This window comes from Peromyscus leucopus, chromosome 7 (assembly GCF_004664715.2).
Source record: "Peromyscus leucopus breed LL Stock chromosome 7, UCI_PerLeu_2.1, whole genome shotgun sequence".
NCBI classification, from domain to species: domain Eukaryota; kingdom Metazoa; phylum Chordata; class Mammalia; order Rodentia; family Cricetidae; genus Peromyscus; species Peromyscus leucopus.
The window spans coordinates 31779910-31792898 of NC_051069.1; the positions used below are offsets into that span (position 1 = coordinate 31779910).

At 39.5% G+C, this 12989-nt stretch overlaps 1 long non-coding RNA gene across 4 annotated transcripts in view; it reads right to left on the reverse strand.

Annotated features, from left to right (window-relative positions):
• LOC114691140 overlaps window positions 1-12989 on the reverse strand; it is a 287086-nt gene that overhangs the window by 13139 nt on the left and 260958 nt on the right. For all 4 annotated transcript variants that reach the window (XR_003734180.2, XR_005091977.1, XR_005091975.1 and 1 more), the window contains 2 exons: window positions 12431-12600; window positions 11450-11661 (listed from right to left, as the gene is read on the reverse strand). This is a non-coding gene — a long non-coding RNA (uncharacterized LOC114691140). The remainder of the gene's footprint in view (window positions 1-11449; window positions 11662-12430; window positions 12601-12989) is intronic.

Below are 12989 nucleotides of genomic sequence, written 5' to 3' on the forward strand. Positions count from 1 at the left end.
CTCTGTGGGCACGGGCACACACACACGCACACACACACACACACACACACACACACACAGAGAGAGAGAGAGAGAGAGAGACAGACAGACAGACAGACAGACAGACAGACAGAAACACACATACACACTCAGAGAGGGTGGGATTTTTAAAAATTAGTTCAGATAGTCAGTAAAGAATATAGCTGCACAAGGAAGAATCTAGAGGTCACTCAGGGAGACAATGCTGTGTTTGCAATATTACCCTTCCCCACTCCTTCATCGGGGAGCAGTTCTGCCACCGCACATCCAGTGTCCATTGACCCAGAATTGCTTTCCTGGATTTGAACCTGTCATGACTACCCTCTTACAAGGTTTTCACCCTGAAAATTCACTTGTTCTGAAATACTAGTGAGATAAATGTTAACCTTGGAAACGCTGCCCAAGCACATCCTTTTTGCCCCGCATTCCTCTCATTTAGGGCCATATCACTATTGTATGTTTTACTATTGCATGTTTATAAAATCGTTTACTGAATAGCCGGGCGGCGGTGCGGTGGCACACACCTTTAATCCCAGCACTCAGGAGGCAGAGGGCAGGTGGACCTCTATGAGTTTGACTCCAGCCTGGTCTGCAAAGCGAGTTCCAGGACAGGCTCCAAAGCTACACAGAGAAACCCTGTCTTGAAAAACCAAGAAAAAAATCTTTTATTGGAACAACTGTATAAAATGTTCTTTGTAAGCAGTTCCCAGCTAAGAAGCAGAAGGTTCTAGAGGGTCCAGCATGAGGACAGAGAGGAAGACAGCAATGACGGCAGCCAGGACAGAAGGTGATAGACTCGTAATAGCCTTGGAGAGAACTGCTGGAACGAAGCTACTTCTTATAGTTTAAGTCAGATGTGGTAGAAAGGGGAAGGACTAGCCTTGGGAGTAGGAAACTGCCTTGAATTCTGGCTTGTTCCCAACACAGAATAGGGCTAAGGCCGTGGATTATATCAAGACTAAGAACTATTCTAGCATATAGGAATTATTATCCACTATGGATAGATTTATTTAATTTTGCCTTGGAAAAAAATCTCAGAAATATTGACAATAGCAAAAAGAAACAGAGAAGAAAACGAGAATGAGAGGAAGAAAGAAAAGAAGGAAGGAGAAAGAAATGCAAATAGCAAATGGTAGTTGACTTCAGAGAAAACTAAACAACAACAAATTAACGTATAGTGTTTGTGCAAAAGACTCTCTTTTTCCCTATCCGACTTGGGAGGTGATAGCTGGTACTCACTGGGAGACATCACTTTAAACAAGGCACAGAAACCAGCTTCTATTATACAAAGTGTGCTCTTCCTAACAAAAGTGTTCCGGGCTTGCCCTATCCATGGCACATTTTCTGAAAATCAATCAAGTCCTCTCATTCAGCTGAAGCCCAATGGCATTGTCTGACCCTTCCTCCAGGAGCTGATCTCTGCCAGGTAGAAAATTAAGTTTCCTTCACTCTTCTTTTTAGACACAAAGCTTCAGCATCACAGAACCCTTGCTCTGTGTGGGAAACCGACTTCCTGTCTCAATAAACAAGCACACACAGGCTTTTTCTGGACACATAATGGAGCCTTTTTTATTTTATACAAAAATCATTCCACACTTAACACATCAATGAAGCCACTTAAGCTCTACTGCATTTGAATTAAAGAGGAATTGTGTGATCAAAGGGTGTGAAAAGAACCACACAGGGCGTTCTTCAGATCCTCGACTTTTGTTACATTTGATACATAACAAGCCCAATAAATATGCTTATCCCAGGAACTAGGTTCATTATCTCATACCCTTAAGCCCAGAGAAAGGACTGCCATATTCCTCTTCATTCTGGTGTTCTTGGCTTGTTTTGCTGGATTTTGATGAAGAAATGAAAAATACTTGCATGTTTTAAGGGGCTGTGGGTGAGGTTGAGGGATGAAGTAATTTTCTCTTGGGATTTTTGTGGCTATCTTACTAAATAAAAATGTATATACATATTTATACAGAAATATATATACTTCTTCCCCATTGATGAGTATACATACAATTAAATAATATGTGTACTTCAGATATATGCACTACTAGAGTTACTATCCTATATACACACAAACAATAACTTGGGGGATTTCCTTTTCTTTTCAAGTAATGGAGTATAAAGCAAAAAAAGATGAAAATTCTCAAATGTTTAGAATTGAGTTGGTGGATGGGACATTCAATACCTTTGACAAGGATAGCTTCTGGGAATGTTATTAAGGATGTAACAGTCGCTGCAATCTTTTTGGTACAATGTATTCTAGAGAGATTTGGAAATATTCTACAGAGGATTAGGCATCCTCACAAGCCAGGTGTTACAGCTACACATGTATAGAAATGTAGTTTTTGAGTCATAACAGAAGTACTAGGAAAATATGTGTCTTATACAACTGCATCAAAACCCAAAACATGAACTATGTGGCCAGTGACTTTGAGCTGATAGAATAAATTCATGCAATCCAGTCAACATTGGGTTGAAATAAATTCCTATAGCTATTACCTATGTGAACACTGGATAAGAACTCCAAATTGTTAAGGTTTTTTTTTGTTTTTGTTTTTTTTTTTAAAAAAAAAAAAAAAAAAAAAAAAAAAAAACCTTCATCCAAGAAGTTTAAGTTGGAACTAATTTAAATATAATAAAACAGCAGTCACAATCCATTCACTATTCTCCATGCAAGGAAGTCAAAGTCAGGAAAGGCTCGCCTTCTGCTCTGTAGCAGAAGAGATAAGACAAACATGATAATGTGGGTGTGGAAACAAATCTCAAATGGTACCTGCAAGAGGAGAGTGGACCCCAACACCCCATGCAGCACAGAGAGGATTTCCAGGGCACCCTCAAAAGTTTATGTTTTAACACGTCTTAGAAGATGAATGGGAGGAGGAGACATTTGTCAGACACAAGAATTAGGGGAAAATAAAGTCATAGCAAATGTACATAAGCAGAGGCGTGGCTGACATTGTGAAAAGCTGTTACATGTTCCTGAAAACTCAGATGGAGTATGTGATCTCCAATGGGACCGTTCACTGAGTGAAGGGTAGTCTCAACTGAGGCAGGGGTGACAGGCTGTGCATTTGTAAACAGCGAGGCCCCGAATGGGGCCTTAACAGATCTGAGGAACTTCAATTAGTCCTCTTTGTCCCACTGAGTTTTCTATCGTAGCCACCCTCTAAATGAGTACTCCAACCTGGTGACTTTTACAGCTCTAAAAAACTCAGCTAGTTGCATTTTGCCTTCCTAACATTTGACTTTCTATATTGTGTGTGCCAGCCATGTGGATGACGGACTGAAAGATTTGTTTACATCCAGATGTTTTTATTGCTATGTAGACAGACAATCACAAATGTTGAAAGAAAGAAAAAAAATTCCTTGGGGCTGAAAGCCTCTATGCCATGCTTCCTACATAAATAGCTGTTGATGGTGTCACTAATGGCAGCCCGGCTCTGTTTAAACACTGTTATTAAAATCAGATGACCGTCTGTTTCTGCTACAGTTTCGGTCAGGCCAACCTTTCCTGTGGAGCCTATGGACTTTTCTCTGTGACAGAGATGACTAAAACTCAATGAAGAACCATAAAAACAATAACAGGCAATGGAGTTGTCGATTTCTTCTTGATTAATTCTGTGCATATATAAATCCAAGTTTCAGGCATGCCTTATTTCTTCCCATTTTGGCTTTGTCTGTATTGTCTGAAAAAGAATAATTCAATAAGACCTTTTTCTTCTTGCACAGATCCTGCCCCAAACTGCCTGTCCAGTTTCACTTCAACTCTCAGAACAAAGGGATACTCCCTTCTGCTTTGGGATGAGGTGTAGAACGCCTTTCTTCCTTGCTTTCATTTGGGGTTTATTTATTCTTGAATTGTATGGTGGCCTGTACTTGATGTTATGATTTAAATAAGGCCTGAGGTGGGCACTTTCACTCAGTGGTGCACAAAATTTGACAACATGGAGAAAGGAATTTTTGAGTAACAAATGCATGTAAACATGCTGTTTTTATATGATAAGCATAGAAAAGAAAACAGGAAAAGGAAGGAGGGAGAGAGAGAAGGAAGTGAGGAAGAAAGGAAAAAAGAAGGAAGGAAGGAAAGGGGAAAGAAGGAAGGAAGGAAAGGATTAAGGGACTTATATATTGAAACAGGGACTGGAACTTAAAAAATAAAAGAAAAATGTGTCCACTATCCACTTAAAAAAATATATGACTCCACCCTAGATTTTTCAAGTCCTGAGCATGAAGAAATCTATACATTCATTCTAATGAACACATTTAGAGGACAGAATGACAAAAGGAAGGATTTTCAGAAGGAAAAAAACATGAAAGTGATGAAATTGGAAGGTATACCATGTGAGGAAGAGCATAAAAGTCTTCATAAAAGTTTTCAACCAGGGAAAAGAGTGATAGAACTCTTAACAGCTGGGTCCTAAAACTCAGAGTGCTGTGAGCTAAAAAAAATTCAACTTCCTGTGAGTCCCTGTGACCTGAAGATAGAAGAATGGCAGAGACAATAACAACTCAATGTAACAAGAAAAGCTCCCACAGTCAGAGCCCTGTTATACAATGGCTGTTCGAAAAAGCAAAGAGTCTCGTGTGTCCTGAAGTGTTGGAGTAGATGTTGGCATGCCATGAGGTGCTGATTGGAGAGCGAGGTGAGTCTTAGAGTCCCAGAGATCATATGATAAAATCTGCATATATCTCAATTTTTATCTTCCTTTGGGTCATCATAAGATTATAGTGTGTTTTCTCTCCTGCTACGGTTTAAGGTTTGTGCCCATGCAAAAATGTGTGGGCTGAAACTCCAAGATGATAATATTCAAGTCGGGAGAGGTCAGGTCACAGAATCTCTACCTTCATGAGGGAGGTTTGGGACCTTATAAAAAGTTTCGAGGGAACTAGCTAGACGCTCTTTGTCACTTTTCCCTCTCCTACACCACGATGCTATATCAAAGCGTCTTCGAAGAAGCAGTGGCCCCATCCATGAGCTAACAAACTACTCTCTTGGACTTCTCAACCTCTAGGAGTAGGAGATAGAGAGTTTTGTGCTTTAGTCATCCCTCTGGCTCAAGTGTATTGTTATAGCAGCTTAAGTGGATAAAGACTAAGTAATCTGGCCTGCTCTGCTCCTGAATCCATCAACCCTACAAGTCACTTAAGGAAGTCATACTCACTTTGTAAGACCCTATTCTAGGATCCTGGATTTGGTTGATTTTATGTTTGTTTGGGTTTTTTTGGTCAAGACTAGTAATCTGACACTAGCTTCTTCATTCTTCACCTTGAACTATAGCATACAAAGACAAAAGAAAGTCCCAGCTGCTCCCTGGTATTACAAGGCATTACCATTTCAGCAGAGAAGAGCTGTGCAGATTCCTGAAATGCCAGTGATGGCTCTACATTATGAATGCATGTAATGTCACTGACCTGTATATTTAAGAGTGGCTAAGGTGCTACATTTCATATGTGTAATTTTATGTATATGTGTGTGTGAATTTATGTGTACCATATACATGCAAGAACCCAAAGAGGCTAGAAGAAAGTGTTGATCACCTAGAACTGATGTTTTGAGCAGTTGTAAGGTACCAGGTAGGTGCTGAGAACCAAAGTCTGGTTCTCTGTAAGAGCAGCAAAGGCTCTTAACCTCTGAGCCATCTCTCTAGCCCTGGCATTTTGTTTTACTTATGTCCATCAGAAGTTCTTTTAAAAAATGGAAGACACTAAACTAAAAAAGTTTAGCATGGGAATTTTACATAGATAATAATACAGTTCATTCACTCAGCTATGTGTTTAAACTCCAGCCCTTCAAAGGAGCTGAGGGCCTAGTGAGGAAAGTTGACATGGGAGTAGGCAATGGGAGTCATGTAAGATGTGAGGTGCTATCTTACTTCTTTTCTGTTGCTGTGAAAAGATATTCTAGCAAAAGTAACTTAAGGGAGAAAGGCCTATTTGTCTCACAATTCCAGATTACAGTCAGTCACTACAGGAAAGTCAAGACCCAGGAACTTGAAGTAGCTAGTCATATTACATGCATAGTCAATAGCAGAGCAATGAATCTATGTATGCTAGTGTTCAGCTCACATTCTCCACTTTTACATAGTCCAAGACCCAAACCAAAGGATTGGCACTGCCCACAATGGATGAGTCTTCACACCTTAATTAATGCAATCAAGACAGTTCCCCATAGACATGCTCACAGGCCAACCTGATCTAGACAGTTCCTCATGGGGACTCCTTTTTTGGGTGATTCTAGACTGTGTAAAGCTGCCAATGAAAATTGACCATCATAGATGCTCTCTGACTGTAATAGCCATCTTATATTGGGTACTCAAAGAGGGATGAAGGAAAGATGAAAAGTATTCCTGGAAGAATGAATGCTTGGACCAAAGGATGAGGAAATAAGGTGGGAAGAGAAGGGTGTTGGAGTAATGGCAAAGATACAGGGTTGGAGAGAGTTTAGTAAAAATGTTACTTGAGGTTTCAGTTTTCAGTTAGAGAGTAGGTGGGCCAGCTAATGCTGACAAAGTTGGGTGGGACTGAGTCACAAAGGGCCATGCATGCCAAATTAAGAAGCAGAGTGTAGATACTGCCTTAGCTTACACTTTGTTGGTATAGCAGCAGCTGAATTTGAGCACAGTTGGGTTAATAAAAGTCCTCATATGTGTGTTTTCCTTCCACCTGTGCACATTTCTTAAAAATAAACTCATACATCCTACAGGAAATTAGGGACAGGAAAGGGGGTGGGTAGAAATTTACTACTCAGTTTTGAGCTCTGGTGTTAGTATTTAATGTTACATTCCTCATTGCTTACTCTGTACTGCTCAGTCATTGTGCTTTCCCAGGCCCTTGTCCCCCATCTGCAAGTGAGAGCATGGTGATCTGTTTCAGATGTGTGGCTCATCGTTTGGAGACAAGCTATTTGACTACAAATGCGCTCGGTGTCCTCATCAGATTGTATGAATAATTCATGGTGAGCATCATGTGGGACTGGATTATATAGGGATATTTTATGTTGATCATTCTTTAGCCAGGCTGCTGTGACTCATCACAGCCTTTGGTAGCACTTTTCGAGGAGGAAGAATGTGAAGCACAGGGTTCATTTTAAAGAAAGGGGAAGAAAAGGAAGAACAGCATTAGGGAGCTGAAGACACAGACCAAATCCACAGTGGTTGGTCCCATATGTGTTTAAAGATCATTAGTCATAAAAAGGAGTCTGGAACAAATACGGAGAAAGAATTTTTTAATTCTCCTTCTCAAGTCCCTAGTAACTGCTATTCTACTTTGCTTGCATGAGTTCTACTTTTTTGTATTTTGCATAGAAGTGAGATTTTTACTGTGTTTGTCACTCTATGTGTTACTTATTTCACTTAGCATAATGTTCTCCAGATTCATCAATGTAGTCAATGATATTGCACTTTCCTTCTTTTGTAAAGTTTGAATGGCATTCCATTGTGCATTTGCAGTACATTTTCCATGTCCCTCCATCTGCTGATCAAACACTCAGGTCAACTCTGTGTCTTGGCTACCCCGAAGAGTGGGACAGAAAACCTCAGAGGATAGGTATCCCTTGGATGTCCTGATCTCAATTCCCTTTAGTATTTGTTACATTGTGACATTGCTAAATCATATGGTAGAAATATTTTTAATTTTTCATGCCTCTACATGTTCTTTTTTAAAATAATGGTTGTATTTATTTACATTTCCATCAACAACATTTTTATGCAGCCTTCTCTGCCTAAATTTTCCTACTGGGACCACAACCTTAATGAATGTATGTTAACAAAAATTGAATACTTTCTACACACTGGGCGCTCTAAGGCTTGATGAAGTCAGCACCACACCTCTCAAGCAAGTATATGGTGAAGAGCATTAAGGCTTAAGAGTTATAATTACACTGAGCATTGTGGCCAAGGCCTTAATCCTCAAACTTGGGAGGCAGAGGCAGGTAGATCTTTATGAGTTTGAGGTCAGCTTAGTGAGTTCTAGGCCCACAGTGGTTATATAGTGAGATTCTGCCTCAAAAGAAAAAAAAAGGGGGGGGGGATTTTAGTTACATGATAGACAAGAACCCACAGCTACTGGATAACATAGAAGAAATTTATTATCACACCTTCCTAGTTCCAAAATTGCTAACCAACATCTTTTGTATCCTCACTAGTTGCTTCTATTTCTCAACCAAGCATCACTCTGGGAAGGAGGTGCAGAGACTTGAACTGTTGTTTTTTTTTTTTCTTAAAGTAAAATACATCAGATGAGTAAAATCAGTAGTTCCAAAAGAATCCCCAACTGTGGAGGTTTGAGTAAGAAATGCTCCCCACAGGCTCACATATTGGTGGTGTTATTTTGGAAGGTTGTAGGAAGCCTTTGAAGGTGGAGCCTCACTGGAGCGAGTCATTGAGGGCAGGCTTTGAGAGTTTACAGCTAATCCCACTTCCACTGTTCTGCTCACTGTGCGTGCTTGAAGACACCATCTACAGCTATTATGGAACCATGTACCCAAAGAAACTCTTCCATAAATGACTTTAGGTCGCGGTGTATCATCATAGACACAAAATATAACTAACACACCAACTCTTTTTAGTCTTTCAGCAGGGAAGAGAAGGCTCTTTGTAAATTGTCCTGGTCATGAGGGGACACAAGTGTGAGCTTCAGGGGAGCTTCTACATTACCTAGCCCTGCCCTGCAGCCACCTTCCATGGTGCCTAAGTGCCACAGGTCAAGTCTGACCCTGTGCCAGGTTCAGGGTCTGTGATCAAACACTCTAACCTTTTGAGATTGGAGAAGCCGATAAAGAAGAGACGAGACAGTCTTAATCACTTGGGTTTCATTAGAAGACAAACAAAGACATTTCAAAAGAAAAAAAAATTTCATAAGAGGAAGAACACATACCCATTTTACAGATGAGAAATGTGAAAATACAAGCAAACAAACAACAATAATGAAAACCCAGTCCACCACGGAAGTTGCTTAACTGTTTAGCCAGCCATTGTCAGAACAAGATCAAACTGGAAACAGTGCACACTTACAGACTTGGGCTCCTCTTCTCCTATTTCTTTGAAAGTTCGGTGAAATCCACATAACATGTGACCATTCTCAAGTGCACAGTTCATTGGCATTAAATGTATCCTAACTGTTGTCCTACCACCAAACCAACCATCTCCAAAATTCCTGCCTCTCTAACAGAAACACGGTATCCAGGAATCAATAACTTCCTACGTCCTCATCCTTCAGCAGCTGGTTTCACCTTGTCCCAATGAATGTGTCCAAGACAAGCAACTCATACTAATGGTGTCCTACAGTATCTGTCCCTCTGTAACTGACTTCATATTTTACTTAGAATAATGTCACCCAGCTTCATTCATGTGTGTGTCAGAATTTCCTTCTTCTTCGATGCTGAGTCCTATTTCATTGTATCTAGCCAAGTTTGGAAACACGGATGAACAGAGAAGGAAATATATCCACCATGTGTTTATTCAACCCACAAAGAAGAATGGACTTGTATCATCAGAATAGTGGATAGAACTGGAGATAATTATCTTCAGCAAAATAAGCCAAGCTTAGAAAGACAAATATTATGTTTTCTTTTATGTATGGATCCTAGATGTGTGTGTGTGTGTGTGTGTGTGTGTGTGTGTGTGTGTGTGTGTGTGTGTGTGTGATGATAGAAAATGGACTATTTGGGAAAAGGAAAGAGACTAGCAGAAGTGTGGAGGAAGATAAGAGAGAATAAACGGGGATGAATATGGAATAAGGTCAAAGAACATGATGTATCTGAATGAAAATGAATGCCTTTATGAAATCCACTTTGTGCAATGAGTGTATGCCAATAAGAATATTCCACTACATCTGTCATATTCTATTTATTCATTTATTACTTCCTTTGTTTTTTTTTTTTGTAATTTAACCTAGAAAATATCAGTCATCTGGTTGAGTATATTGAAGGAATAGAAGAGACGGGTAAAGCTAATCTAGCTTAGTGTTTCCTCAAACCCATTTCTTAGCAGTTCATGCTTGATAGGCTGACAGCCACGGCAGAGAGCAGAACTCCATATACAAGGGTGGGGTCAAGCCTCTATCAGGCTTGAGGGTGAAAAGCTCCATTTTCCATGAAGGATGTTTTCTTGTGGGGACTGGAGAAATGACTCAGCAGTTAAGAGCAAGTTGCTGCTGAGCATGGTGCCAGCATCCAGCCTCTTTCTGGACTTCAAGGTCACCTGTACTCAGACATGCACGCACACACACACACACACACACACACACACAATCAAATACTATATGTCAAATTAAATACACTAAGTAGCTCTTAAATTTTTTTCTTGCCAGCTCTGCTACCCAATTAAGTAGTCATCTAAAACAGTGGTTTTCAATCTGTAGGTCGTGACCTTTTGGCAAACCTCTATCTCCAAAAATATTTACATTATAATTCATAACAGTAGCAAAAAATAGTTATGAAGTAGCAGTGAAAATAATGCTATGGTTGGAGGTCACCACAACATGAGGATCTATATTGAAGGGTTGCAGCATTAGGAAGGTTGAAAACCACTCATGGAGAATAATTCATAACCTGTACATAGCATTAAGCCCTCAGTTGTCAAGCTAAAGCACGAGCTCCTGCTAGGTCTCGAGGGGAAGCTGAACAGCAGAGGAGCCAGCCCACAGCGTTCTGACTCCGAAAGCACTGGGCCTGTGTACAGCAGAGGAGCACATGCACTTCCACCCTCAGCCTGCTGCTCTCCTCCAGTCTTCCATGGCTCCTTTTCATCACTTGCAAGTCTCACTTCCATGACTCACTGAACCTGAGTTCTCCTCCCCGCCCATCTGCCAGGTCCTCCCCTTAAGAAAGATACGCTTTTCAGTTGAAAGATTTATTTTATGCATAGATCTATCTTTCTTTCATGCCCTCACACAAGGACATCAAATCCCCTGGAGCTAGAGGGATAGATAGTTTTGAGCCACCCAACCTGAGTACTGGGAATTGAACCCAGGCCCTCTGCAAAGGTAGTAAAGGCTCTTAACCTCTGAGCTTTCTCTCCAGCCTTTACCTTCATTCATCTTCATTTCCTAAGAATAGTCAATTTCACTGGAGTAAAGGAGTGTTATTACTAAGGCTGGTCCTTCCCTTCGGCAACAGTTATCCTTAAATTTTGCCTTTCTTTCACTCATTTATCAAGCCTATTATAAACTGATGCTCCATAGGCTGTACTATAGCAAGAGTCTAAGACAAACATAAATGTACTAAAAGGACATATATTGTGGCTTATTCAATGCACACTTGTTAAGTCTGTGTTACATTGACTATGCCTCAGTTTATGTATTGATCTCTAAAATGAAGATAATTTACCACCCACCACCAGGAACTATCATGAGGATTAAATGAAAAAGGCAAAAGTTGAATGTTGGACACCATGCTTTACATTTAAGCCCTCAGTAAACATGGCTGCACCTGTATCACACAGTCCGGGTAGCATCCTTCACTCAGGAGTATCCAATCCTCCTCCATCCTGATTTGTTATGAAGCTCCTGGATTTCAGACTCCAAGTCACATATACAGAAGATATCTCAGTTCTAGGCAAATATGGATGGCTGGTATATGTGTATATGAATATCCACAAATACTGATAATAATCACCATATTTTAACACTGTTGAGCAGCTCCTAAAAATGAGAAGATAGAAACTGATTGAAAACTATTATTTATAGATACTATTTATACTATAAATATAGATAATATTTATAGATATTATTTATAGATAGTAGTAAGTAAAATATTTTAATTGAGCCGGGCCTATGTTTGCTATGGACTGTGGATGAAGTAAAAGGACTCTAATATGTCTTCATAGCTTCTATGTGACTTAAGATGCTATGCAGATTAGCATATGATTTATAAGTAGTGTTTTCAAGTGTTTCTTTTTGTTTGTGTATATGTCTCTGTATGTGTATGTTATATGTATACCTGTGTGCATGTCCTTGTATGTACATGATACATGTATGTGGGTACTTCCGAAGGCTAGAAGAGAATGTCAGATCCCCTAGAGTTGGAATTACAACAAGTTGTCAGAGACCCAATGTGGACAGTGGGACACAAACTCAGATCTTCTGGAAGAGAGAAAGGTGTTACTAACCACTGAGCCATTTGTCCAGCACTAAGGGATAATACTTTTAAAATCAAAGAACATTATCAAAATGTTAATTTTTGAAATGAGTGACGGGAATCTAAGTGGACACAATGTGTCTTCTGTGTGTCTGTGCACTGTGTGGTGAGTGCCACTCTTGAAGTTATATCCTGGTATTTTCAAAGATGTTTGGGTTTTCCTGTCAGCTTCTCCTTTTATTTTCTTGGAAATATCTTTATTTTTCTGAATAAAATATTCCCAAAGGAAAACATCACACTTACTTGATTCCGATGTTTTTACATAGTTCTTACCTCCTTAGGATCTATGGATTTTGGAGGGTCTCAAGGTTGCTCTCTTCTGTACATGAAACTGGAGTAATTCTGTTGCTCATTGTCCTAAAGACCTCTGCTGCTGTCATCTTGCTCTGGCTGATTCCAGTAAGTCCTTATGCGACAGCAGCATGCATAACTTCACAAGTTGTCTTTTAGGAGTCCAGAATGTTTAAAATATAAAATTAACATATGCTACTTACAAAGTTAATCACTTAACAATTATAAGCAAACACATTTCTTCAAAACGTCTATCTTATGTCAAAACAATTGGTCAATTTTATGGAAAAAATTAGCTAAATGAAATCATACAAATGAAACTGTCTACTAAAACTACTACATTTCACTTAACTGTATTTTTTTCATTTTGTGATAACATATCCTGCATATATGAGCTTCAAGGACAAACAAATATTTAGCAGAATTTTAAAATCCACCCATTTATATTTTCATGCATGTATGTACACACTTCAACTACGTATATATACATGTATGTTCAGATATCATGGAGTTATTTCAGAAAGAACATATATTTGTTCTT